This window comes from Anomaloglossus baeobatrachus (genome assembly GCF_048569485.1).
Source record: "Anomaloglossus baeobatrachus isolate aAnoBae1 chromosome 9 unlocalized genomic scaffold, aAnoBae1.hap1 SUPER_9_unloc_5, whole genome shotgun sequence".
Lineage (NCBI taxonomy): Eukaryota > Metazoa > Chordata > Amphibia > Anura > Aromobatidae > Anomaloglossus > Anomaloglossus baeobatrachus.
This window is the reverse complement of record NW_027441823.1, coordinates 580,166-605,897: the sequence shown is the minus strand read 5'-3', so window position 1 is coordinate 605,897 and position 25,732 is coordinate 580,166. Positions and strand designations below refer to the sequence as shown.

General features: G+C 47.0%; 19 non-coding genes across 19 annotated transcripts; all 19 read left to right on the top strand.

The window, feature by feature from the left end:
* The first annotated feature begins 120 nt into the window (after window positions 1-120).
* On the top strand, window positions 121-311 carry LOC142260193 (U2 spliceosomal RNA). Its single transcript, XR_012728513.1, has one exon. It is a non-coding gene; the product is annotated as a U2 spliceosomal RNA (small nuclear RNA).
* A 1,322-nt stretch (window positions 312-1,633) lies between these two features.
* Window positions 1,634-1,818, top strand: LOC142260299 (U2 spliceosomal RNA). The gene has a single exon (XR_012728606.1). It is a non-coding gene; the product is annotated as a U2 spliceosomal RNA (small nuclear RNA).
* A 1,117-nt stretch (window positions 1,819-2,935) lies between these two features.
* Window positions 2,936-3,126, top strand: LOC142260192 (U2 spliceosomal RNA). The gene has a single exon (XR_012728512.1). It is a non-coding gene; the product is annotated as a U2 spliceosomal RNA (small nuclear RNA).
* Window positions 3,127-4,243: 1,117 nt separating this feature from the next.
* On the top strand, window positions 4,244-4,434 carry LOC142260191 (U2 spliceosomal RNA). The gene has a single exon (XR_012728511.1). It is a non-coding gene; the product is annotated as a U2 spliceosomal RNA (small nuclear RNA).
* A 1,920-nt stretch (window positions 4,435-6,354) lies between these two features.
* Window positions 6,355-6,547, top strand: LOC142260277 (U2 spliceosomal RNA). The gene has a single exon (XR_012728587.1). It is a non-coding gene; the product is annotated as a U2 spliceosomal RNA (small nuclear RNA).
* A 1,117-nt stretch (window positions 6,548-7,664) lies between these two features.
* On the top strand, window positions 7,665-7,855 carry LOC142260190 (U2 spliceosomal RNA). The gene has a single exon (XR_012728510.1). It is a non-coding gene; the product is annotated as a U2 spliceosomal RNA (small nuclear RNA).
* Window positions 7,856-8,972: 1,117 nt separating this feature from the next.
* On the top strand, window positions 8,973-9,163 carry LOC142260189 (U2 spliceosomal RNA). Its single transcript, XR_012728509.1, has one exon. It is a non-coding gene; the product is annotated as a U2 spliceosomal RNA (small nuclear RNA).
* Window positions 9,164-10,280: 1,117 nt separating this feature from the next.
* On the top strand, window positions 10,281-10,471 carry LOC142260188 (U2 spliceosomal RNA). Its single transcript, XR_012728508.1, has one exon. It is a non-coding gene; the product is annotated as a U2 spliceosomal RNA (small nuclear RNA).
* Window positions 10,472-11,588: 1,117 nt separating this feature from the next.
* On the top strand, window positions 11,589-11,779 carry LOC142260186 (U2 spliceosomal RNA). The gene has a single exon (XR_012728506.1). It is a non-coding gene; the product is annotated as a U2 spliceosomal RNA (small nuclear RNA).
* Window positions 11,780-12,896: 1,117 nt separating this feature from the next.
* On the top strand, window positions 12,897-13,087 carry LOC142260185 (U2 spliceosomal RNA). The gene has a single exon (XR_012728505.1). It is a non-coding gene; the product is annotated as a U2 spliceosomal RNA (small nuclear RNA).
* A 1,117-nt stretch (window positions 13,088-14,204) lies between these two features.
* Window positions 14,205-14,395, top strand: LOC142260183 (U2 spliceosomal RNA). The gene has a single exon (XR_012728504.1). It is a non-coding gene; the product is annotated as a U2 spliceosomal RNA (small nuclear RNA).
* Window positions 14,396-15,512: 1,117 nt separating this feature from the next.
* LOC142260182 (U2 spliceosomal RNA) lies at window positions 15,513-15,703 on the top strand. The gene has a single exon (XR_012728503.1). It is a non-coding gene; the product is annotated as a U2 spliceosomal RNA (small nuclear RNA).
* A 1,117-nt stretch (window positions 15,704-16,820) lies between these two features.
* Window positions 16,821-17,011, top strand: LOC142260181 (U2 spliceosomal RNA). The gene has a single exon (XR_012728502.1). It is a non-coding gene; the product is annotated as a U2 spliceosomal RNA (small nuclear RNA).
* A 1,117-nt stretch (window positions 17,012-18,128) lies between these two features.
* LOC142260180 (U2 spliceosomal RNA) lies at window positions 18,129-18,319 on the top strand. The gene has a single exon (XR_012728501.1). It is a non-coding gene; the product is annotated as a U2 spliceosomal RNA (small nuclear RNA).
* Window positions 18,320-19,436: 1,117 nt separating this feature from the next.
* On the top strand, window positions 19,437-19,627 carry LOC142260179 (U2 spliceosomal RNA). The gene has a single exon (XR_012728500.1). It is a non-coding gene; the product is annotated as a U2 spliceosomal RNA (small nuclear RNA).
* Window positions 19,628-20,744: 1,117 nt separating this feature from the next.
* Window positions 20,745-20,935, top strand: LOC142260178 (U2 spliceosomal RNA). Its single transcript, XR_012728499.1, has one exon. It is a non-coding gene; the product is annotated as a U2 spliceosomal RNA (small nuclear RNA).
* Window positions 20,936-22,052: 1,117 nt separating this feature from the next.
* Window positions 22,053-22,243, top strand: LOC142260177 (U2 spliceosomal RNA). Its single transcript, XR_012728498.1, has one exon. It is a non-coding gene; the product is annotated as a U2 spliceosomal RNA (small nuclear RNA).
* A 1,117-nt stretch (window positions 22,244-23,360) lies between these two features.
* On the top strand, window positions 23,361-23,551 carry LOC142260176 (U2 spliceosomal RNA). The gene has a single exon (XR_012728497.1). It is a non-coding gene; the product is annotated as a U2 spliceosomal RNA (small nuclear RNA).
* A 1,117-nt stretch (window positions 23,552-24,668) lies between these two features.
* Window positions 24,669-24,859, top strand: LOC142260174 (U2 spliceosomal RNA). Its single transcript, XR_012728495.1, has one exon. It is a non-coding gene; the product is annotated as a U2 spliceosomal RNA (small nuclear RNA).
* The last annotated feature ends 873 nt before the right edge of the window (window positions 24,860-25,732 follow it).

The window sequence follows — 25,732 nt, the reverse complement described above, 5'->3', positions numbered from 1 at the left end:
GTTGGCTTGGGTGACAAAATGTCTTGTGTAGGCGTGGGTTTGTCTCCCTCTCGCTCTCTCTCCCTAAGATGTGTCCGGCATAGGCCAGGGTGCCACTCGAGGCCCAAACCAATTCTGGTTATCGCTTCTCGGCCTTTTGGCTAAGATCAAGTGTAGTATCTGTTCTTATCAGTTTAATATCTGATACGTCCCCTATCTGGGGACCATATATTAAATGGATTTTTAGAACAGGGAGATGGAAAAAGAGCTTGCTCTGTCCACTCCACGCATTGACCTGGTATTGCAGTACCTCCAGGAACGGTGCACCCCTTCTTAACCCAGTTTCCAAAAGCAGAACTCGATTCACCTGATTCATATTAGCCCGATTAGCGAATTGAAATGAATTTTTATCTAACACACTTTTTACTTGCTTTATTCATCCAAATAGCAAACTCATCACCACTCAACTTCACCAACTCTGCTATGTCCCGTGCAGTATCTTGTTGTCAGTCTAATCTAGATCATGTGTAATTGAATGGAATAGATCCCTTTTGGACAAAGTGGAGTCAGATGCTGCAGTGACCACAGGTGTGAGAGGATCTACAATTGGCATCTGGTGTTATCTCTCTGCTTCCACTCCAAATAAAGTTACCTGTTGTTACCTGAACGTCAAATACTAAGAATGGGCGGCCTATGAAAGAATTAGTACTTTCATTAAGTATACTAAACCGGCTAATTGGGAATCGACAAACTGTAAAAAGCCCTCTGAGAAAGCCCCTCTCTAACCTTTGTTAGTAAGCTTTTCTGTAGCCTGCCTGTTGATGTATTTTCGGTTTGAACAGTGCACAACATGAAGAGACGGAACACTGGCGGCTTGTCACAATGCCCCCCGATGACATCACAATAGCGCTGCTGCCTAGAAAACAAGCTGCGCAGAAGAAGTTGTTCTTTGGGTGGGAGGGTGGGCTAGTGGAAGGAGGGGGCAATCTCTTTTTTTCCCGGGTGGTAGGGGGATGACAGGAGAAGGGAAGCGGGTGGTGAGAAAGGTACAGAGGGCAGGGTTTGGGGGCTGGGAAGGAAAGGGAAAAGATTAGGGTTTGGGGATGATGAAAGGGCTTTCTACGGGTAAGGATGGCAAAGGGTGGCAGTGACGGAAAGTCAGGCAACCTGTCCTGTCCGTCTTTTTGTATCATGAATTGGAAAGACTGCAAGGGGGAGGGGAGTTGCTTGCGCCCTAAAGGAGGAGTTATTCAGATTCATTGCAGTGGGCGGCGGCTGCAAAACGCACCATTCTTCTTGTTTTTGCTCTGCAAAGCAGCCTTTTCAAGGGTTGGCTTGGGTGACAAAATGTCTTGTGTAGGCGTGGGTTTGTCTCCCTCTCGCTCTCTCTCCCTAAGATGTGTCCGGCATAGGCCAGGGTGCCACTCGAGGCCCAAACCAATTCTGGTTATCGCTTCTCGGCCTTTTGGCTAAGATCAAGTGTAGTCCCTTCATTGGGTTTTCCTTGGTCTTGGCTGGGAGGGGCCCGGGCTTGCACAACCGCCGGCCTCGGGGATTGTTGCGCCTTTTGGTGCTTACGTCCCCTTATGGCTGGTGGTTCCTGGGCTCGGGAGGCGATCACCTGCGGCACTGCGCTTTTGTGTGGTGGCCGATGACCGTTTTCTGAAATTTGCGGATGAATTCTCATCTGTTCTTATCAGTTTAATATCTGATACGTCCCCTATCTGGGGACCATATATTAAATGGATTTTTAGAACAGGGAGATGGAAAAAGAGCTTGCTCTGTCCACTCCACGCATTGACCTGGTATTGCAGTACCTCCAGGAACGGTGCACCCCTTCTTAACCCAGTTTCCAAAAGCAGAACTCGATTCACCTGATTCATATTAGCCCGATTAGCGAATTGAAATGAATTTTTATCTAACACACTTTTTACTTGCTTTATTCATCCAAATAGCAAACTCATCACCACTCAACTTCACCAACTCTGCTATGTCCCGTGCAGTATCTTGTTGTCAGTCTAATCTAGATCATGTGTAATTGAATGGAATAGATCCCTTTTGGACAAAGTGGAGTCAGATGCTGCAGTGACCACAGGTGTGAGAGGATCTACAATTGGCATCTGGTGTTATCTCTCTGCTTCCACTCCAAATAAAGTTACCTGTTGTTACCTGAACGTCAAATACTAAGAATGGGCGGCCTATGAAAGAATTAGTACTTTCATTAAGTATACTAAACCGGCTAATTGGGAATAGACAAACTGTAAAAAGCCCTCTGAGAAAGCCCCTCTCTAACCTTTGTTAGTAAGCTTTTCTGTAGCCTGCCTGTTGATGTATTTTCGGTTTGAACAGTGCACAACATGAAGAGACGGAACACTGGCGGCTTGTCACAATGCCCCCCGATGACATCACAATAGCGCTGCTGCCTAGAAAACAAGCTGCGCAGAAGAAGTTGTTCTTTGGGTGGGAGGGTGGGCTAGTGGAAGGAGGGGGCAATCTCTTTTTTTCCCGGGTGGTAGGGGGATGACAGGAGAAGGGAAGCGGGTGGTGAGAAAGGTACAGAGGGCAGGGTTTGGGGGCTGGGAAGGAAAGGGAAAAGATTAGGGTTTGGGGATGATGAAAGGGCTTTCTACGGGTAAGGATGGCAAAGGGTGGCAGTGACGGAAAGTCAGGCAACCTGTCCTGTCCGTCTTTTTGTATCGTGAATTGGAAAGACTGCAAGGGGGAGGGGAGTTGCTTGCGCCCTAAAGGAGGAGTTATTCAGATTCATTGCAGTGGGCGGCGGCTGCAAAACGCACCATTCTTCTTGTTTTTGCTCTGCAAAGCAGCCTTTTCAAGGGTTGGCTTGGGTGACAAAATGTCTTGTGTAGGCGTGGGTTTGTCTCCCTCTCGCTCTCTCTCCCTAAGATGTGTCCGGCATAGGCCAGGGTGCCACTCGAGGCCCAAACCAATTCTGGTTATCGCTTCTCGGCCTTTTGGCTAAGATCAAGTGTAGTATCTGTTCTTATCAGTTTAATATCTGATACGTCCCCTATCTGGGGACCATATATTAAATGGATTTTTAGAACAGGGAGATGGAAAAAGAGCTTGCTCTGTCCACTCCACGCATTGACCTGGTATTGCAGTACCTCCAGGAACGGTGCACCCCTTCTTAACCCAGTTTCCAAAAGCAGAACTCGATTCACCTGATTCATATTAGCCCGATTAGCGAATTGAAATGAATTTTTATCTAACACACTTTTTACTTGCTTTATTCATCCAAATAGCAAACTCATCACCACTCAACTTCACCAACTCTGCTATGTCCCGTGCAGTATCTTGTTGTCAGTCTAATCTAGATCATGTGTAATTGAATGGAATAGATCCCTTTTGGACAAAGTGGAGTCAGATGCTGCAGTGACCACAGGTGTGAGAGGATCTACAATTGGCATCTGGTGTTATCTCTCTGCTTCCACTCCAAATAAAGTTACCTGTTGTTACCTGAACGTCAAATACTAAGAATGGGCGGCCTATGAAAGAATTAGTACTTTCATTAAGTATACTAAACCGGCTAATTGGGAATAGACAAACTGTAAAAAGCCCTCTGAGAAAGCCCCTCTCTAACCTTTGTTAGTAAGCTTTTCTGTAGCCTGCCTGTTGATGTATTTTCGGTTTGAACAGTGCACAACATGAAGAGACGGAACACTGGCGGCTTGTCACAATGCCCCCCGATGACATCACAATAGCGCTGCTGCCTAGAAAACAAGCTGCGCAGAAGAAGTTGTTCTTTGGGTGGGAGGGTGGGCTAGTGGAAGGAGGGGGCAATCTCTTTTTTTCCCGGGTGGTAGGGGGATGACAGGAGAAGGGAAGCGGGTGGTGAGAAAGGTACAGAGGGCAGGGTTTGGGGGCTGGGAAGGAAAGGGAAAAGATTAGGGTTTGGGGATGATGAAAGGGCTTTCTACGGGTAAGGATGGCAAAGGGTGGCAGTGACGGAAAGTCAGGCAACCTGTCCTGTCCGTCTTTTTGTATCGTGAATTGGAAAGACTGCAAGGGGGAGGGGAGTTGCTTGCGCCCTAAAGGAGGAGTTATTCAGATTCATTGCAGTGGGCGGCGGCTGCAAAACGCACCATTCTTCTTGTTTTTGCTCTGCAAAGCAGCCTTTTCAAGGGTTGGCTTGGGTGACAAAATGTCTTGTGTAGGCGTGGGTTTGTCTCCCTCTCGCTCTCTCTCCCTAAGATGTGTCCGGCATAGGCCAGGGTGCCACTCGAGGCCCAAACCAATTCTGGTTATCGCTTCTCGGCCTTTTGGCTAAGATCAAGTGTAGTATCTGTTCTTATCAGTTTAATATCTGATACGTCCCCTATCTGGGGACCATATATTAAATGGATTTTTAGAACAGGGAGATGGAAAAAGAGCTTGCTCTGTCCACTCCACGCATTGACCTGGTATTGCAGTACCTCCAGGAACGGTGCACCCCTTCTTAACCCAGTTTCCAAAAGCAGAACTCGATTCACCTGATTCATATTAGCCCGATTAGCGAATTGAAATGAATTTTTATCTAACACACTTTTTACTTGCTTTATTCATCCAAATAGCAAACTCATCACCACTCAACTTCACCAACTCTGCTATGTCCCGTGCAGTATCTTGTTGTCAGTCTAATCTAGATCATGTGTAATTGAATGGAATAGATCCCTTTTGGACAAAGTGGAGTCAGATGCTGCAGTGACCACAGGTGTGAGAGGATCTACAATTGGCATCTGGTGTTATCTCTCTGCTTCCACTCCAAATAAAGTTACCTGTTGTTACCTGAACGTCAAATACTAAGAATGGGCGGCCTATGAAAGAATTAGTACTTTCATTAAGTATACTAAACTGGCTAATTGGGAATAGACAAACTGTAAAAAGCCCTCTGAGAAAGCCCCTCTCTAACCTTTGTTAGTAAGCTTTTCTGTAGCCTGCCTGTTGATGTATTTTCGGTTTGAACAGTGCACAACATGAAGAGACGGAACACTGGCGGCTTGTCACAATGCCCCCCGATGACATCACAATAGCGCTGCTGCCTAGAAAACAAGCTGCGCAGAAGAAGTTGTTCTTTGGGTGGGAGGGTGGGCTAGTGGAAGGAGGGGGCAATCTCTTTTTTTCCCGGGTGGTAGGGGGATGACAGGAGAAGGGAAGCGGGGTGGTGAGAAAGGTACAGAGGGCAGGGTTTGGGGGCTGGGAAGGAAAGGGAAAAGATTAGGGTTTGGGGATGATGAAAGGGCTTTCTACGGGTAAGGATGGCAAAGGGTGGCAGTGACGGAAAGTCAGGCAACCTGTCCTGTCCGTCTTTTTGTATCGTGAATTGGAAAGACTGCAAGGGGGAGGGGAGTTGCTTGCGCCCTAAAGGAGGAGTTATTCAGATTCATTGCAGTGGGCGGCGGCTGCAAAACGCACCATTCTTCTTGTTTTTGCTCTGCAAAGCAGCCTTTTCAAGGGTTGGCTTGGGTGACAAAATGTCTTGTGTAGGCGTGGGTTTGTCTCCCTCTCGCTCTCTCTCCCTAAGATGTGTCCGGCATAGGCCAGGGTGCCACTCGAGGCCCAAACCAATTCTGGTTATCGCTTCTCGGCCTTTTGGCTAAGATCAAGTGTAGTGTTGTTCGAAGAGGTGGTTTAAGCTCCAGGCCACCTTAGTACAATGATACAATGCACACTGGAAGGTTGCGCTTGCTAGTACTCTGGGTGGATAGTATATTCATCTAGAGGAAAACATGGCCCTACCAGGATCGAGGCTATTAGACTGAGTAAGGGTGGGGGGTTATGGTACAACGTGCCCCAGGACTGACGACCCTGGAGTGAGTCTGAGCTTGCTGGCTTGGGACCCCGGCAAGCCTTGGGCTCTGTAGCACACCGTACCTTGCCTTTTCATACTTTTTGAGCATATTACCCTATCCCGGCCTTCTGGCTAGGAAGGGAAATTTTTACAATCCCGGTCGGAGGTCTGGTCAGTTTTGGGCTGAGAAACTAACACCCGGTTGGAGGTCTGGGTCAGCTTCGGCTGAGAAACCAACACCCGGTTGGAGGTCTGGGTCAGCTTCGGCTGAGAAACCAACACCCGGTTGGAGGTCCGGTTAGCCTTGGGCTGAGAAACCAACACCGGTTGACGGTCCGGGCAGTTTCGGCTGCGAAACCAACAACTAGTAGCTCTCTACTCCACTTGGGTAAGATGCCTGGGTGGACGCTGGGAGCAACGACAAGGCTCAACCAGGCTTCGGCTTGGGGGAGCACCGAAGATCCCTGACCCTTGCTGTGGCCTTCTGGCTCGGAGGGACGGGGTTGATTTTTGGGGACCCTCTCCTCACGGTGGGGTCCACACGAATCCTAGCCTTTGCACTGTTTTTGGTGTGACTTCGGTCATGCATTTTTTGTGGTGCTTTGGAAAGCTTCATTAAATCAAAAATCTGTTCTTATCAGTTTAATATCTGATACGTCCCCTATCTGGGGACCATATATTAAATGGATTTTTAGAACAGGGAGATGGAAAAAGAGCTTGCTCTGTCCACTCCACGCATTGACCTGGTATTGCAGTACCTCCAGGAACGGTGCACCCCTTCTTAACCCAGTTTCCAAAAGCAGAACTCGATTCACCTGATTCATATTAGCCCGATTAGCGAATTGAAATGAATTTTTATCTAACACACTTTTTACTTGCTTTATTCATCCAAATAGCAAACTCATCACCACTCAACTTCACCAACTCTGCTATGTCCCGTGCAGTATCTTGTTGTCAGTCTAATCTAGATCATGTGTAATTGAATGGAATAGATCCCTTTTGGACAAAGTGGAGTCAGATGCTGCAGTGACCACAGGTGTGAGAGGATCTACAATTGGCATCTGGTGTTATCTCTCTGCTTCCACTCCAAATAAAGTTACCTGTTGTTACCTGAACGTCAAATACTAAGAATGGGCGGCCTATGAAAGAATTAGTACTTTCATTAAGTATACTAAACCGGCTAATTGGGAATAGACAAACTGTAAAAAGCCCTCTGAGAAAGCCCCTCTCTAACCTTTGTTAGTAAGCTTTTCTGTAGCCTGCCTGTTGATGTATTTTCGGTTTGAACAGTGCACAACATGAAGAGACGGAACACTGGCGGCTTGTCACAATGCCCCCCGATGACATCACAATAGCGCTGCTGCCTAGAAAACAAGCTGCGCAGAAGAAGTTGTTCTTTGGGTGGGAGGGTGGGCTAGTGGAAGGAGGGGGCAATCTCTTTTTTTCCCGGGTGGTAGGGGGATGACAGGAGAAGGGAAGCGGGTGGTGAGAAAGGTACAGAGGGCAGGGTTTGGGGGCTGGGAAGGAAAGGGAAAAGATTAGGGTTTGGGGATGATGAAAGGGCTTTCTACGGGTAAGGATGGCAAAGGGTGGCAGTGACGGAAAGTCAGGCAACCTGTCCTGTCCGTCTTTTTGTATCGTGAATTGGAAAGACTGCAAGGGGGAGGGGAGTTGCTTGCGCCCTAAAGGAGGAGTTATTCAGATTCATTGCAGTGGGCGGCGGCTGCAAAACGCACCATTCTTCTTGTTTTTGCTCTGCAAAGCAGCCTTTTCAAGGGTTGGCTTGGGTGACAAAATGTCTTGTGTAGGCGTGGGTTTGTCTCCCTCTCGCTCTCTCTCCCTAAGATGTGTCCGGCATAGGCCAGGGTGCCACTCGAGGCCCAAACCAATTCTGGTTATCGCTTCTCGGCCTTTTGGCTAAGATCAAGTGTAGTATCTGTTCTTATCAGTTTAATATCTGATACGTCCCCTATCTGGGGACCATATATTAAATGGATTTTTAGAACAGGGAGATGGAAAAAGAGCTTGCTCTGTCCACTCCACGCATTGACCTGGTATTGCAGTACCTCCAGGAACGGTGCACCCCTTCTTAACCCAGTTTCCAAAAGCAGAACTCGATTCACCTGATTCATATTAGCCCGATTAGCGAATTGAAATGAATTTTTATCTAACACACTTTTTACTTGCTTTATTCATCCAAATAGCAAACTCATCACCACTCAACTTCACCAACTCTGCTATGTCCCGTGCAGTATCTTGTTGTCAGTCTAATCTAGATCATGTGTAATTGAATGGAATAGATCCCTTTTGGACAAAGTGGAGTCAGATGCTGCAGTGACCACAGGTGTGAGAGGATCTACAATTGGCATCTGGTGTTATCTCTCTGCTTCCACTCCAAATAAAGTTACCTGTTGTTACCTGAACGTCAAATACTAAGAATGGGCGGCCTATGAAAGAATTAGTACTTTCATTAAGTATACTAAACCGGCTAATTGGGAATAGACAAACTGTAAAAAGCCCTCTGAGAAAGCCCCTCTCTAACCTTTGTTAGTAAGCTTTTCTGTAGCCTGCCTGTTGATGTATTTTCGGTTTGAACAGTGCACAACATGAAGAGACGGAACACTGGCGGCTTGTCACAATGCCCCCCGATGACATCACAATAGCGCTGCTGCCTAGAAAACAAGCTGCGCAGAAGAAGTTGTTCTTTGGGTGGGAGGGTGGGCTAGTGGAAGGAGGGGGCAATCTCTTTTTTTCCCGGGTGGTAGGGGGATGACAGGAGAAGGGAAGCGGGTGGTGAGAAAGGTACAGAGGGCAGGGTTTGGGGGCTGGGAAGGAAAGGGAAAAGATTAGGGTTTGGGGATGATGAAAGGGCTTTCTACGGGTAAGGATGGCAAAGGGTGGCAGTGACGGAAAGTCAGGCAACCTGTCCTGTCCGTCTTTTTGTATCGTGAATTGGAAAGACTGCAAGGGGGAGGGGAGTTGCTTGCGCCCTAAAGGAGGAGTTATTCAGATTCATTGCAGTGGGCGGCGGCTGCAAAACGCACCATTCTTCTTGTTTTTGCTCTGCAAAGCAGCCTTTTCAAGGGTTGGCTTGGGTGACAAAATGTCTTGTGTAGGCGTGGGTTTGTCTCCCTCTCGCTCTCTCTCCCTAAGATGTGTCCGGCATAGGCCAGGGTGCCACTCGAGGCCCAAACCAATTCTGGTTATCGCTTCTCGGCCTTTTGGCTAAGATCAAGTGTAGTATCTGTTCTTATCAGTTTAATATCTGATACGTCCCCTATCTGGGGACCATATATTAAATGGATTTTTAGAACAGGGAGATGGAAAAAGAGCTTGCTCTGTCCACTCCACGCATTGACCTGGTATTGCAGTACCTCCAGGAACGGTGCACCCCTTCTTAACCCAGTTTCCAAAAGCAGAACTCGATTCACCTGATTCATATTAGCCCGATTAGCGAATTGAAATGAATTTTTATCTAACACACTTTTTACTTGCTTTATTCATCCAAATAGCAAACTCATCACCACTCAACTTCACCAACTCTGCTATGTCCCGTGCAGTATCTTGTTGTCAGTCTAATCTAGATCATGTGTAATTGAATGGAATAGATCCCTTTTGGACAAAGTGGAGTCAGATGCTGCAGTGACCACAGGTGTGAGAGGATCTACAATTGGCATCTGGTGTTATCTCTCTGCTTCCACTCCAAATAAAGTTACCTGTTGTTACCTGAACGTCAAATACTAAGAATGGGCGGCCTATGAAAGAATTAGTACTTTCATTAAGTATACTAAACCGGCTAATTGGGAATAGACAAACTGTAAAAAGCCCTCTGAGAAAGCCCCTCTCTAACCTTTGTTAGTAAGCTTTTCTGTAGCCTGCCTGTTGATGTATTTTCGGTTTGAACAGTGCACAACATGAAGAGACGGAACACTGGCGGCTTGTCACAATGCCCCCCGATGACATCACAATAGCGCTGCTGCCTAGAAAACAAGCTGCGCAGAAGAAGTTGTTCTTTGGGTGGGAGGGTGGGCTAGTGGAAGGAGGGGGCAATCTCTTTTTTTCCCGGGTGGTAGGGGGATGACAGGAGAAGGGAAGCGGGTGGTGAGAAAGGTACAGAGGGCAGGGTTTGGGGGCTGGGAAGGAAAGGGAAAAGATTAGGGTTTGGGGATGATGAAAGGGCTTTCTACGGGTAAGGATGGCAAAGGGTGGCAGTGACGGAAAGTCAGGCAACCTGTCCTGTCCGTCTTTTTGTATCGTGAATTGGAAAGACTGCAAGGGGGAGGGGAGTTGCTTGCGCCCTAAAGGAGGAGTTATTCAGATTCATTGCAGTGGGCGGCGGCTGCAAAACGCACCATTCTTCTTGTTTTTGCTCTGCAAAGCAGCCTTTTCAAGGGTTGGCTTGGGTGACAAAATGTCTTGTGTAGGCGTGGGTTTGTCTCCCTCTCGCTCTCTCTCCCTAAGATGTGTCCGGCATAGGCCAGGGTGCCACTCGAGGCCCAAACCAATTCTGGTTATCGCTTCTCGGCCTTTTGGCTAAGATCAAGTGTAGTATCTGTTCTTATCAGTTTAATATCTGATACGTCCCCTATCTGGGGACCATATATTAAATGGATTTTTAGAACAGGGAGATGGAAAAAGAGCTTGCTCTGTCCACTCCACGCATTGACCTGGTATTGCAGTACCTCCAGGAACGGTGCACCCCTTCTTAACCCAGTTTCCAAAAGCAGAACTCGATTCACCTGATTCATATTAGCCCGATTAGCGAATTGAAATGAATTTTTATCTAACACACTTTTTACTTGCTTTATTCATCCAAATAGCAAACTCATCACCACTCAACTTCACCAACTCTGCTATGTCCCGTGCAGTATCTTGTTGTCAGTCTAATCTAGATCATGTGTAATTGAATGGAATAGATCCCTTTTGGACAAAGTGGAGTCAGATGCTGCAGTGACCACAGGTGTGAGAGGATCTACAATTGGCATCTGGTGTTATCTCTCTGCTTCCACTCCAAATAAAGTTACCTGTTGTTACCTGAACGTCAAATACTAAGAATGGGCGGCCTATGAAAGAATTAGTACTTTCATTAAGTATACTAAACCGGCTAATTGGGAATAGACAAACTGTAAAAAGCCCTCTGAGAAAGCCCCTCTCTAACCTTTGTTAGTAAGCTTTTCTGTAGCCTGCCTGTTGATGTATTTTCGGTTTGAACAGTGCACAACATGAAGAGACGGAACACTGGCGGCTTGTCACAATGCCCCCCGATGACATCACAATAGCGCTGCTGCCTAGAAAACAAGCTGCGCAGAAGAAGTTGTTCTTTGGGTGGGAGGGTGGGCTAGTGGAAGGAGGGGGCAATCTCTTTTTTTCCCGGGTGGTAGGGGGATGACAGGAGAAGGGAAGCGGGTGGTGAGAAAGGTACAGAGGGCAGGGTTTGGGGGCTGGGAAGGAAAGGGAAAAGATTAGGGTTTGGGGATGATGAAAGGGCTTTCTACGGGTAAGGATGGCAAAGGGTGGCAGTGACGGAAAGTCAGGCAACCTGTCCTGTCCGTCTTTTTGTATCGTGAATTGGAAAGACTGCAAGGGGGAGGGGAGTTGCTTGCGCCCTAAAGGAGGAGTTATTCAGATTCATTGCAGTGGGCGGCGGCTGCAAAACGCACCATTCTTCTTGTTTTTGCTCTGCAAAGCAGCCTTTTCAAGGGTTGGCTTGGGTGACAAAATGTCTTGTGTAGGCGTGGGTTTGTCTCCCTCTCGCTCTCTCTCCCTAAGATGTGTCCGGCATAGGCCAGGGTGCCACTCGAGGCCCAAACCAATTCTGGTTATCGCTTCTCGGCCTTTTGGCTAAGATCAAGTGTAGTATCTGTTCTTATCAGTTTAATATCTGATACGTCCCCTATCTGGGGACCATATATTAAATGGATTTTTAGAACAGGGAGATGGAAAAAGAGCTTGCTCTGTCCACTCCACGCATTGACCTGGTATTGCAGTACCTCCAGGAACGGTGCACCCCTTCTTAACCCAGTTTCCAAAAGCAGAACTCGATTCACCTGATTCATATTAGCCCGATTAGCGAATTGAAATGAATTTTTATCTAACACACTTTTTACTTGCTTTATTCATCCAAATAGCAAACTCATCACCACTCAACTTCACCAACTCTGCTATGTCCCGTGCAGTATCTTGTTGTCAGTCTAATCTAGATCATGTGTAATTGAATGGAATAGATCCCTTTTGGACAAAGTGGAGTCAGATGCTGCAGTGACCACAGGTGTGAGAGGATCTACAATTGGCATCTGGTGTTATCTCTCTGCTTCCACTCCAAATAAAGTTACCTGTTGTTACCTGAACGTCAAATACTAAGAATGGGCGGCCTATGAAAGAATTAGTACTTTCATTAAGTATACTAAACCGGCTAATTGGGAATAGACAAACTGTAAAAAGCCCTCTGAGAAAGCCCCTCTCTAACCTTTGTTAGTAAGCTTTTCTGTAGCCTGCCTGTTGATGTATTTTCGGTTTGAACAGTGCACAACATGAAGAGACGGAACACTGGCGGCTTGTCACAATGCCCCCCGATGACATCACAATAGCGCTGCTGCCTAGAAAACAAGCTGCGCAGAAGAAGTTGTTCTTTGGGTGGGAGGGTGGGCTAGTGGAAGGAGGGGGCAATCTCTTTTTTTCCCGGGTGGTAGGGGGATGACAGGAGAAGGGAAGCGGGTGGTGAGAAAGGTACAGAGGGCAGGGTTTGGGGGCTGGGAAGGAAAGGGAAAAGATTAGGGTTTGGGGATGATGAAAGGGCTTTCTACGGGTAAGGATGGCAAAGGGTGGCAGTGACGGAAAGTCAGGCAACCTGTCCTGTCCGTCTTTTTGTATCGTGAATTGGAAAGACTGCAAGGGGGAGGGGAGTTGCTTGCGCCCTAAAGGAGGAGTTATTCAGATTCATTGCAGTGGGCGGCGGCTGCAAAACGCACCATTCTTCTTGTTTTTGCTCTGCAAAGCAGCCTTTTCAAGGGTTGGCTTGGGTGACAAAATGTCTTGTGTAGGCGTGGGTTTGTCTCCCTCTCGCTCTCTCTCCCTAAGATGTGTCCGGCATAGGCCAGGGTGCCACTCGAGGCCCAAACCAATTCTGGTTATCGCTTCTCGGCCTTTTGGCTAAGATCAAGTGTAGTATCTGTTCTTATCAGTTTAATATCTGATACGTCCCCTATCTGGGGACCATATATTAAATGGATTTTTAGAACAGGGAGATGGAAAAAGAGCTTGCTCTGTCCACTCCACGCATTGACCTGGTATTGCAGTACCTCCAGGAACGGTGCACCCCTTCTTAACCCAGTTTCCAAAAGCAGAACTCGATTCACCTGATTCATATTAGCCCGATTAGCGAATTGAAATGAATTTTTATCTAACACACTTTTTACTTGCTTTATTCATCCAAATAGCAAACTCATCACCACTCAACTTCACCAACTCTGCTATGTCCCGTGCAGTATCTTGTTGTCAGTCTAATCTAGATCATGTGTAATTGAATGGAATAGATCCCTTTTGGACAAAGTGGAGTCAGATGCTGCAGTGACCACAGGTGTGAGAGGATCTACAATTGGCATCTGGTGTTATCTCTCTGCTTCCACTCCAAATAAAGTTACCTGTTGTTACCTGAACGTCAAATACTAAGAATGGGCGGCCTATGAAAGAATTAGTACTTTCATTAAGTATACTAAACCGGCTAATTGGGAATAGACAAACTGTAAAAAGCCCTCTGAGAAAGCCCCTCTCTAACCTTTGTTAGTAAGCTTTTCTGTAGCCTGCCTGTTGATGTATTTTCGGTTTGAACTGTGCACAACATGAAGAGACGGAACACTGGCGGCTTGTCACAATGCCCCCCGATGACATCACAATAGCGCTGCTGCCTAGAAAACAAGCTGCGCAGAAGAAGTTGTTCTTTGGGTGGGAGGGTGGGCTAGTGGAAGGAGGGGGCAATCTCTTTTTTTCCCGGGTGGTAGGGGGATGACAGGAGAAGGGAAGCGGGTGGTGAGAAAGGTACAGAGGGCAGGGTTTGGGGGCTGGGAAGGAAAGAGAAAAGATTAGGGTTTGGGGATGATGAAAGGGCTTTCTACGGGTAAGGATGGCAAAGGGTGGCAGTGACGGAAAGTCAGGCAACCTGTCCTGTCCGTCTTTTTGTATCGTGAATTGGAAAGACTGCAAGGGGGAGGGGAGTTGCTTGCGCCCTAAAGGAGGAGTTATTCAGATTCATTGCAGTGGGCGGCGGCTGCAAAACGCACCATTCTTCTTGTTTTTGCTCTGCAAAGCAGCCTTTTCAAGGGTTGGCTTGGGTGACAAAATGTCTTGTGTAGGCGTGGGTTTGTCTCCCTCTCGCTCTCTCTCCCTAAGATGTGTCCGGCATAGGCCAGGGTGCCACTCGAGGCCCAAACCAATTCTGGTTATCGCTTCTCGGCCTTTTGGCTAAGATCAAGTGTAGTATCTGTTCTTATCAGTTTAATATCTGATACGTCCCCTATCTGGGGACCATATATTAAATGGATTTTTAGAACAGGGAGATGGAAAAAGAGCTTGCTCTGTCCACTCCACGCATTGACCTGGTATTGCAGTACCTCCAGGAACGGTGCACCCCTTCTTAACCCAGTTTCCAAAAGCAGAACTCGATTCACCTGATTCATATTAGCCCGATTAGCGAATTGAAATGAATTTTTATCTAACACACTTTTTACTTGCTTTATTCATCCAAATAGCAAACTCATCACCACTCAACTTCACCAACTCTGCTATGTCCCGTGCAGTATCTTGTTGTCAGTCTAATCTAGATCATGTGTAATTGAATGGAATAGATCCCTTTTGGACAAAGTGGAGTCAGATGCTGCAGTGACCACAGGTGTGAGAGGATCTACAATTGGCATCTGGTGTTATCTCTCTGCTTCCACTCCAAATAAAGTTACCTGTTGTTACCTGAACGTCAAATACTAAGAATGGGCGGCCTATGAAAGAATTAGTACTTTCATTAAGTATACTAAACCGGCTAATTGGGAATAGACAAACTGTAAAAAGCCCTCTGAGAAAGCCCCTCTCTAACCTTTGTTAGTAAGCTTTTCTGTAGCCTGCCTGTTGATGTATTTTCGGTTTGAACAGTGCACAACATGAAGAGACGGAACACTGGCGGCTTGTCACAATGCCCCCCGATGACATCACAATAGCGCTGCTGCCTAGAAAACAAGCTGCGCAGAAGAAGTTGTTCTTTGGGTGGGAGGGTGGGCTAGTGGAAGGAGGGGGCAATCTCTTTTTTTCCCGGGTGGTAGGGGGATGACAGGAGAAGGGAAGCGGGTGGTGAGAAAGGTACAGAGGGCAGGGTTTGGGGGCTGGGAAGGAAAGGGAAAAGATTAGGGTTTGGGGATGATGAAAGGGCTTTCTACGGGTAAGGATGGCAAAGGGTGGCAGTGACGGAAAGTCAGGCAACCTGTCCTGTCCGTCTTTTTGTATCGTGAATTGGAAAGACTGCAAGGGGGAGGGGAGTTGCTTGCGCCCTAAAGGAGGAGTTATTCAGATTCATTGCAGTGGGCGGCGGCTGCAAAACGCACCATTCTTCTTGTTTTTGCTCTGCAAAGCAGCCTTTTCAAGGGTTGGCTTGGGTGACAAAATGTCTTGTGTAGGCGTGGGTTTGTCTCCCTCTCGCTCTCTCTCCCTAAGATGTGTCCGGCATAGGCCAGGGTGCCACTCGAGGCCCAAACCAATTCTGGTTATCGCTTCTCGGCCTTTTGGCTAAGATCAAGTGTAGTATCTGTTCTTATCAGTTTAATATCTGATACGTCCCCTATCTGGGGACCATATATTAAATGGATTTTTAGAACAGGGAGATGGAAAAAGAGCTTGCTCTGTCCACTCCACGCATTGACCTGGTATTGCAGTACCTCCAGGAACGGTGCACCCCTTCTTAACCCAGTTTCCAAAAGCAGAACTCGATTCACCTGATTCATATTAGCCCGATTAGCGAATTGAAATGAATTTTTATCTAACACACTTTTTACTTGCTTTATTCATCCAAATAGCAAACTCATCACCACTCAACTTCACCAACTCTGCTATGTCCCGTGCAGTATCTTGTTGTCAGTCTAATCTAGATCATGTGTAATTGAATGGAATAGATCCCTTTTGGACAAAGTGGAGTCAGATGCTGCAGTGACCACAGGTGTGAGAGGATCTACAATTGGCATCTGGTGTTATCTCTCTGCTTCCACTCCAAATAAAGTTACCTGTTGTTACCTGAACGTCAAATACTAAGAATGGGCGGCCTATGAAAGAATTAGTACTTTCATTAAGTATACTAAACCGGCTAATTGGGAATAGACAAACTGTAAAAAGCCCTCTGAGAAAGCCCCTCTCTAACCTTTGTTAGTAAGCTTTTCTGTAGCCTGCCTGTTGATGTATTTTCGGTTTGAACAGTGCACAACATGAAGAGACGGAACACTGGCGGCTTGTCACAATGCCCCCCGATGACATCACAATAGCGCTGCTGCCTAGAAAACAAGCTGCGCAGAAGAAGTTGTTCTTTGGGTGGGAGGGTGGGCTAGTGGAAGGAGGGGGCAATCTCTTTTTTTCCCGGGTGGTAGGGGGATGACAGGAGAAGGGAAGCGGGTGGTGAGAAAGGTACAGAGGGCAGGGTTTGGGGGCTGGGAAGGAAAGGGAAAAGATTAGGGTTTGGGGATGATGAAAGGGCTTTCTACGGGTAAGGATGGCAAAGGGTGGCAGTGACGGAAAGTCAGGCAACCTGTCCTGTCCGTCTTTTTGTATCGTGAATTGGAAAGACTGCAAGGGGGAGGGGAGTTGCTTGCGCCCTAAAGGAGGAGTTATTCAGATTCATTGCAGTGGGCGGCGGCTGCAAAACGCACCATTCTTCTTGTTTTTGCTCTGCAAAGCAGCCTTTTCAAGGGTTGGCTTGGGTGACAAAATGTCTTGTGTAGGCGTGGGTTTGTCTCCCTCTCGCTCTCTCTCCCTAAGATGTGTCCGGCATAGGCCAGGGTGCCACTCGAGGCCCAAACCAATTCTGGTTATCGCTTCTCGGCCTTTTGGCTAAGATCAAGTGTAGTATCTGTTCTTATCAGTTTAATATCTGATACGTCCCCTATCTGGGGACCATATATTAAATGGATTTTTAGAACAGGGAGATGGAAAAAGAGCTTGCTCTGTCCACTCCACGCATTGACCTGGTATTGCAGTACCTCCAGGAACGGTGCACCCCTTCTTAACCCAGTTTCCAAAAGCAGAACTCGATTCACCTGATTCATATTAGCCCGATTAGCGAATTGAAATGAATTTTTATCTAACACACTTTTTACTTGCTTTATTCATCCAAATAGCAAACTCATCACCACTCAACTTCACCAACTCTGCTATGTCCCGTGCAGTATCTTGTTGTCAGTCTAATCTAGATCATGTGTAATTGAATGGAATAGATCCCTTTTGGACAAAGTGGAGTCAGATGCTGCAGTGACCACAGGTGTGAGAGGATCTACAATTGGCATCTGGTGTTATCTCTCTGCTTCCACTCCAAATAAAGTTACCTGTTGTTACCTGAACGTCAAATACTAAGAATGGGCGGCCTATGAAAGAATTAGTACTTTCATTAAGTATACTAAACCGGCTAATTGGGAATAGACAAACTGTAAAAAGCCCTCTGAGAAAGCCCCTCTCTAACCTTTGTTAGTAAGCTTTTCTGTAGCCTGCCTGTTGATGTATTTTCGGTTTGAACAGTGCACAACATGAAGAGACGGAACACTGGCGGCTTGTCACAATGCCCCCCGATGACATCACAATAGCGCTGCTGCCTAGAAAACAAGCTGCGCAGAAGAAGTTGTTCTTTGGGTGGGAGGGTGGGCTAGTGGAAGGAGGGGGCAATCTCTTTTTTTCCCGGGTGGTAGGGGGATGACAGGAGAAGGGAAGCGGGTGGTGAGAAAGGTACAGAGGGCAGGGTTTGGGGGCTGGGAAGGAAAGGGAAAAGATTAGGGTTTGGGGATGATGAAAGGGCTTTCTACGGGTAAGGATGGCAAAGGGTGGCAGTGACGGAAAGTCAGGCAACCTGTCCTGTCCGTCTTTTTGTATCGTGAATTGGAAAGACTGCAAGGGGGAGGGGAGTTGCTTGCGCCCTAAAGGAGGAGTTATTCAGATTCATTGCAGTGGGCGGCGGCTGCAAAACGCACCATTCTTCTTGTTTTTGCTCTGCAAAGCAGCCTTTTCAAGGGTTGGCTTGGGTGACAAAATGTCTTGTGTAGGCGTGGGTTTGTCTCCCTCTCGCTCTCTCTCCCTAAGATGTGTCCGGCATAGGCCAGGGTGCCACTCGAGGCCCAAACCAATTCTGGTTATCGCTTCTCGGCCTTTTGGCTAAGATCAAGTGTAGTATCTGTTCTTATCAGTTTAATATCTGATACGTCCCCTATCTGGGGACCATATATTAAATGGATTTTTAGAACAGGGAGATGGAAAAAGAGCTTGCTCTGTCCACTCCACGCATTGACCTGGTATTGCAGTACCTCCAGGAACGGTGCACCCCTTCTTAACCCAGTTTCCAAAAGCAGAACTCGATTCACCTGATTCATATTAGCCCGATTAGCGAATTGAAATGAATTTTTATCTAACACACTTTTTACTTGCTTTATTCATCCAAATAGCAAACTCATCACCACTCAACTTCACCAACTCTGCTATGTCCCGTGCAGTATCTTGTTGTCAGTCTAATCTAGATCATGTGTAATTGAATGGAATAGATCCCTTTTGGACAAAGTGGAGTCAGATGCTGCAGTGACCACAGGTGTGAGAGGATCTACAATTGGCATCTGGTGTTATCTCTCTGCTTCCACTCCAAATAAAGTTACCTGTTGTTACCTGAACGTCAAATACTAAGAATGGGCGGCCTATGAAAGAATTAGTACTTTCATTAAGTATACTAAACCGGCTAATTGGGAATAGACAAACTGTAAAAAGCCCTCTGAGAAAGCCCCTCTCTAACCTTTGTTAGTAAGCTTTTCTGTAGCCTGCCTGTTGATGTATTTTCGGTTTGAACAGTGCACAACATGAAGAGACGGAACACTGGCGGCTTGTCACAATGCCCCCCGATGACATCACAATAGCGCTGCTGCCTAGAAAACAAGCTGCGCAGAAGAAGTTGTTCTTTGGGTGGGAGGGTGGGCTAGTGGAAGGAGGGGGCAATCTCTTTTTTTCCCGGGTGGTAGGGGGATGACAGGAGAAGGGAAGCGGGTGGTGAGAAAGGTACAGAGGGCAGGGTTTGGGGGCTGGGAAGGAAAGGGAAAAGATTAGGGTTTGGGGATGATGAAAGGGCTTTCTACGGGTAAGGATGGCAAAGGGTGGCAGTGACGGAAAGTCAGGCAACCTGTCCTGTCCGTCTTTTTGTATCGTGAATTGGAAAGACTGCAAGGGGGAGGGGAGTTGCTTGCGCCCTAAAGGAGGAGTTATTCAGATTCATTGCAGTGGGCGGCGGCTGCAAAACGCACCATTCTTCTTGTTTTTGCTCTGCAAAGCAGCCTTTTCAAGGGTTGGCTTGGGTGACAAAATGTCTTGTGTAGGCGTGGGTTTGTCTCCCTCTCGCTCTCTCTCCCTAAGATGTGTCCGGCATAGGCCAGGGTGCCACTCGAGGCCCAAACCAATTCTGGTTATCGCTTCTCGGCCTTTTGGCTAAGATCAAGTGTAGTATCTGTTCTTATCAGTTTAATATCTGATACGTCCCCTATCTGGGGACCATATATTAAATGGATTTTTAGAACAGGGAGATGGAAAAAGAGCTTGCTCTGTCCACTCCACGCATTGACCTGGTATTGCAGTACCTCCAGGAACGGTGCACCCCTTCTTAACCCAGTTTCCAAAAGCAGAACTCGATTCACCTGATTCATATTAGCCCGATTAGCGAATTGAAATGAATTTTTATCTAACACACTTTTTACTTGCTTTATTCATCCAAATAGCAAACTCATCACCACTCAACTTCACCAACTCTGCTATGTCCCGTGCAGTATCTTGTTGTCAGTCTAATCTAGATCATGTGTAATTGAATGGAATAGATCCCTTTTGGACAAAGTGGAGTCAGATGCTGCAGTGACCACAGGTGTGAGAGGATCTACAATTGGCATCTGGTGTTATCTCTCTGCTTCCACTCCAAATAAAGTTACCTGTTGTTACCTGAACGTCAAATACTAAGAATGGGCGGCCTATGAAAGAATTAGTACTTTCATTAAGTATACTAAACCGGCTAATTGGGAATAGACAAACTGTAAAAAGCCCTCTGAGAAAGCCCCTCTCTAACCTTTGTTAGTAAGCTTTTCTGTAGCCTGCCTGTTGATGTATTTTCGGTTTGAACAGTGCACAACATGAAGAGACGGAACACTGGCGGCTTGTCACAATGCCCCCCGATGACATCACAATAGCGCTGCTGCCTAGAAAACAAGCTGCGCAGAAGAAGTTGTTCTTTGGGTGGGAGGGTGGGCTAGTGGAAGGAGGGGGCAATCTCTTTTTTTCCCGGGTGGTAGGGGGATGACAGGAGAAGGGAAGCGGGTGGTGAGAAAGGTACAGAGGGCAGGGTTTGGGGGCTGGGAAGGAAAGGGAAAAGATTAGGGTTTGGGGATGATGAAAGGGCTTTCTACGGGTAAGGATGGCAAAGGGTGGCAGTGACGGAAAGTCAGGCAACCTGTCCTGTCCGTCTTTTTGTATCGTGAATTGGAAAGACTGCAAGGGGGAGGGGAGTTGCTTGCGCCCTAAAGGAGGAGTTATTCAGATTCATTGCAGTGGGCGGCGGCTGCAAAACGCACCATTCTTCTTGTTTTTGCTCTGCAAAGCAGCCTTTTCAAGGGTTGGCTTGGGTGACAAAATGTCTTGTGTAGGCGTGGGTTTGTCTCCCTCTCGCTCTCTCTCCCTAAGATGTGTCCGGCATAGGCCAGGGTGCCACTCGAGGCCCAAACCAATTCTGGTTATCGCTTCTCGGCCTTTTGGCTAAGATCAAGTGTAGTATCTGTTCTTATCAGTTTAATATCTGATACGTCCCCTATCTGGGGACCATATATTAAATGGATTTTTAGAACAGGGAGATGGAAAAAGAGCTTGCTCTGTCCACTCCACGCATTGACCTGGTATTGCAGTACCTCCAGGAACGGTGCACCCCTTCTTAACCCAGTTTCCAAAAGCAGAACTCGATTCACCTGATTCATATTAGCCCGATTAGCGAATTGAAATGAATTTTTATCTAACACACTTTTTACTTGCTTTATTCATCCAAATAGCAAACTCATCACCACTCAACTTCACCAACTCTGCTATGTCCCGTGCAGTATCTTGTTGTCAGTCTAATCTAGATCATGTGTAATTGAATGGAATAGATCCCTTTTGGACAAAGTGGAGTCAGATGCTGCAGTGACCACAGGTGTGAGAGGATCTACAATTGGCATCTGGTGTTATCTCTCTGCTTCCACTCCAAATAAAGTTACCTGTTGTTACCTGAACGTCAAATACTAAGAATGGGCGGCCTATGAAAGAATTAGTACTTTCATTAAGTATACTAAACCGGCTAATTGGGAATAGACAAACTGTAAAAAGCCCTCTGAGAAAGCCCCTCTCTAACCTTTGTTAGTAAGCTTTTCTGTAGCCTGCCTGTTGATGTATTTTCGGTTTGAACAGTGCACAACATGAAGAGACGGAACACTGGCGGCTTGTCACAATGCCCCCCGATGACATCACAATAGCGCTGCTGCCTAGAAAACAAGCTGCGCAGAAGAAGTTGTTCTTTGGGTGGGAGGGTGGGCTAGTGGAAGGAGGGGGCAATCTCTTTTTTTCCCGGGTGGTAGGGGGATGACAGGAGAAGGGAAGCGGGTGGTGAGAAAGGTACAGAGGGCAGGGTTTGGGGGCTGGGAAGGAAAGGGAAAAGATTAGGGTTTGGGGATGATGAAAGGGCTTTCTACGGGTAAGGATGGCAAAGGGTGGCAGTGACGGAAAGTCAGGCAACCTGTCCTGTCCGTCTTTTTGTATCGTGAATTGGAAAGACTGCAAGGGGGAGGGGAGTTGCTTGCGCCCTAAAGGAGGAGTTATTCAGATTCATTGCAGTGGGCGGCGGCTGCAAAACGCACCATTCTTCTTGTTTTTGCTCTGCAAAGCAGCCTTTTCAAGGGTTGGCTTGGGTGACAAAATGTCTTGTGTAGGCGTGGGTTTGTCTCCCTCTCGCTCTCTCTCCCTAAGATGTGTCCGGCATAGGCCAGGGTGCCACTCGAGGCCCAAACCAATTCTGGTTATCGCTTCTCGGCCTTTTGGCTAAGATCAAGTGTAGTATCTGTTCTTATCAGTTTAATATCTGATACGTCCCCTATCTGGGGACCATATATTAAATGGATTTTTAGAACAGGGAGATGGAAAAAGAGCTTGCTCTGTCCACTCCACGCATTGACCTGGTATTGCAGTACCTCCAGGAACGGTGCACCCCTTCTTAACCCAGTTTCCAAAAGCAGAACTCGATTCACCTGATTCATATTAGCCCGATTAGCGAATTGAAATGAATTTTTATCTAACACACTTTTTACTTGCTTTATTCATCCAAATAGCAAACTCATCACCACTCAACTTCACCAACTCTGCTATGTCCCGTGCAGTATCTTGTTGTCAGTCTAATCTAGATCATGTGTAATTGAATGGAATAGATCCCTTTTGGACAAAGTGGAGTCAGATGCTGCAGTGACCACAGGTGTGAGAGGATCTACAATTGGCATCTGGTGTTATCTCTCTGCTTCCACTCCAAATAAAGTTACCTGTTGTTACCTGAACGTCAAATACTAAGAATGGGCGGCCTATGAAAGAATTAGTACTTTCATTAAGTATACTAAACCGGCTAATTGGGAATAGACAAACTGTAAAAAGCCCTCTGAGAAAGCCCCTCTCTAACCTTTGTTAGTAAGCTTTTCTGTAGCCTGCCTGTTGATGTATTTTCGGTTTGAACAGTGCACAACATGAAGAGACGGAACACTGGCGGCTTGTCACAATGCCCCCCGATGACATCACAATAGCGCTGCTGCCTAGAAAACAAGCTGCGCAGAAGAAGTTGTTCTTTGGGTGGGAGGGTGGGCTAGTGGAAGGAGGGGGCAATCTCTTTTTTTCCCGGGTGGTAGGGGGATGACAGGAGAAGGGAAGCGGGTGGTGAGAAAGGTACAGAGGGCAGGGTTTGGGGGCTGGGAAGGAAAGGGAAAAGATTAGGGTTTGGGGATGATGAAAGGGCTTTCTACGGGTAAGGATGGCAAAGGGTGGCAGTGACGGAAAGTCAGGCAACCTGTCCTGTCCGTCTTTTTGTATCGTGAATTGGAAAGACTGCAAGGGGGAGGGGAGTTGCTTGCGCCCTAAAGGAGGAGTTATTCAGATTCATTGCAGTGGGCGGCGGCTGCAAAACGCACCATTCTTCTTGTTTTTGCTCTGCAAAGCAGCCTTTTCAAGGGTTGGCTTGGGTGACAAAATGTCTTGTGTAGGCGTGGGTTTGTCTCCCTCTCGCTCTCTCTCCCTAAGATGTGTCCGGCATAGGCCAGGGTGCCACTCGAGGCCCAAACCAATTCTGGTTATCGCTTCTCGGCCTTTTGGCTAAGATCAAGTGTAGTATCTGTTCTTATCAGTTTAATATCTGATACGTCCCCTATCTGGGGACCATATATTAAATGGATTTTTAGAACAGGGAGATGGAAAAAGAGCTTGCTCTGTCCACTCCACGCATTGACCTGGTATTGCAGTACCTCCAGGAACGGTGCACCCCTTCTTAACCCAGTTTCCAAAAGCAGAACTCGATTCACCTGATTCATATTAGCCCGATTAGCGAATTGAAATGAATTTTTATCTAACACACTTTTTACTTGCTTTATTCATCCAAATAGCAAACTCATCACCACTCAACTTCACCAACTCTGCTATGTCCCGTGCAGTATCTTGTTGTCAGTCTAATCTAGATCATGTGTAATTGAATGGAATAGATCCCTTTTGGACAAAGTGGAGTCAGATGCTGCAGTGACCACAGGTGTGAGAGGATCTACAATTGGCATCTGGTGTTATCTCTCTGCTTCCACTCCAAATAAAGTTACCTGTTGTTACCTGAACGTCAAATACTAAGAATGGGCGGCCTATGAAAGAATTAGTACTTTCATTAAGTATACTAAACCGGCTAATTGGGAATAGACAAACTGTAAAAAGCCCTCTGAGAAAGCCCCTCTCTAACCTTTGTTAGTAAGCTTTTCTGTAGCCTGCCTGTTGATGTATTTTCGGTTTGAACAGTGCACAACATGAAGAGACGGAACACTGGCGGCTTGTCACAATGCCCCCCGATGACATCACAATAGCGCTGCTGCCTAGAAAACAAGCTGCGCAGAAGAAGTTGTTCTTTGGGTGGGAGGGTGGGCTAGTGGAAGGAGGGGGCAATCTCTTTTTTTCCCGGGTGGTAGGGGGATGACAGGAGAAGGGAAGCGGGTGGTGAGAAAGGTACAGAGGGCAGGGTTTGGGGGCTGGGAAGGAAAGGGAAAAGATTAGGGTTTGGGGATGATGAAAGGGCTTTCTACGGGTAAGGATGGCAAAGGGTGGCAGTGACGGAAAGTCAGGCAACCTGTCCTGTCCGTCTTTTTGTATCGTGAATTGGAAAGACTGCAAGGGGGAGGGGAGTTGCTTGCGCCCTAAAGGAGGAGTTATTCAGATTCATTGCAGTGGGCGGCGGCTGCAAAACGCACCATTCTTCTTGTTTTTGCTCTGCAAAGCAGCCTTTTCAAGGGTTGGCTTGGGTGACAAAATGTCTTGTGTAGGCGTGGGTTTGTCTCCCTCTCGCTCTCTCTCCCTAAGATGTGTCCGGCATAGGCCAGGGTGCCACTCGAGGCCCAAACCAATTCTGGTTATCGCTTCTCGGCCTTTTGGCTAAGATCAAGTGTAGTATCTGTTCTTATCAGTTTAATATCTGATACGTCCCCTATCTGGGGACCATATATTAAATGGATTTTTAGAACAGGGAGATGGAAAAAGAGCTTGCTCTGTCCACTCCACGCATTGACCTGGTATTGCAGTACCTCCAGGAACGGTGCACCCCTTCTTAACCCAGTTTCCAAAAGCAGAACTCGATTCACCTGATTCATATTAGCCCGATTAGCGAATTGAAATGAATTTTTATCTAACACACTTTTTACTTGCTTTATTCATCCAAATAGCAAACTCATCACCACTCAACTTCACCAACTCTGCTATGTCCCGTGCAGTATCTTGTTGTCAGTCTAATCTAGATCATGTGTAATTGAATGGAATAGATCCCTTTTGGACAAAGTGGAGTCAGATGCTGCAGTGACCACAGGTGTGAGAGGATCTACAATTGGCATCTGGTGTTATCTCTCTGCTTCCACTCCAAATAAAGTTACCTGTTGTTACCTGAACGTCAAATACTAAGAATGGGCGGCCTATGAAAGAATTAGTACTTTCATTAAGTATACTAAACCGGCTAATTGGGAATAGACAAACTGTAAAAAGCCCTCTGAGAAAGCCCCTCTCTAACCTTTGTTAGTAAGCTTTTCTGTAGCCTGCCTGTTGATGTATTTTCGGTTTGAACAGTGCACAACATGAAGAGACGGAACACTGGCGGCTTGTCACAATGCCCCCCGATGACATCACAATAGCGCTGCTGCCTAGAAAACAAGCTGCGCAGAAGAAGTTGTTCTTTGGGTGGGAGGGTGGGCTAGTGGAAGGAGGGGGCAATCTCTTTTTTTCCCGGGTGGTAGGGGGATGACAGGAGAAGGGAAGCGGGTGGTGAGAAAGGTACAGAGGGCAGGGTTTGGGGGCTGGGAAGGAAAGGGAAAAGATTAGGGTTTGGGGATGATGAAAGGGCTTTCTACGGGTAAGGATGGCAAAGGGTGGCAGTGACGGAAAGTCAGGCAACCTGTCCTGTCCGTCTTTTTGTATCGTGAATTGGAAAGA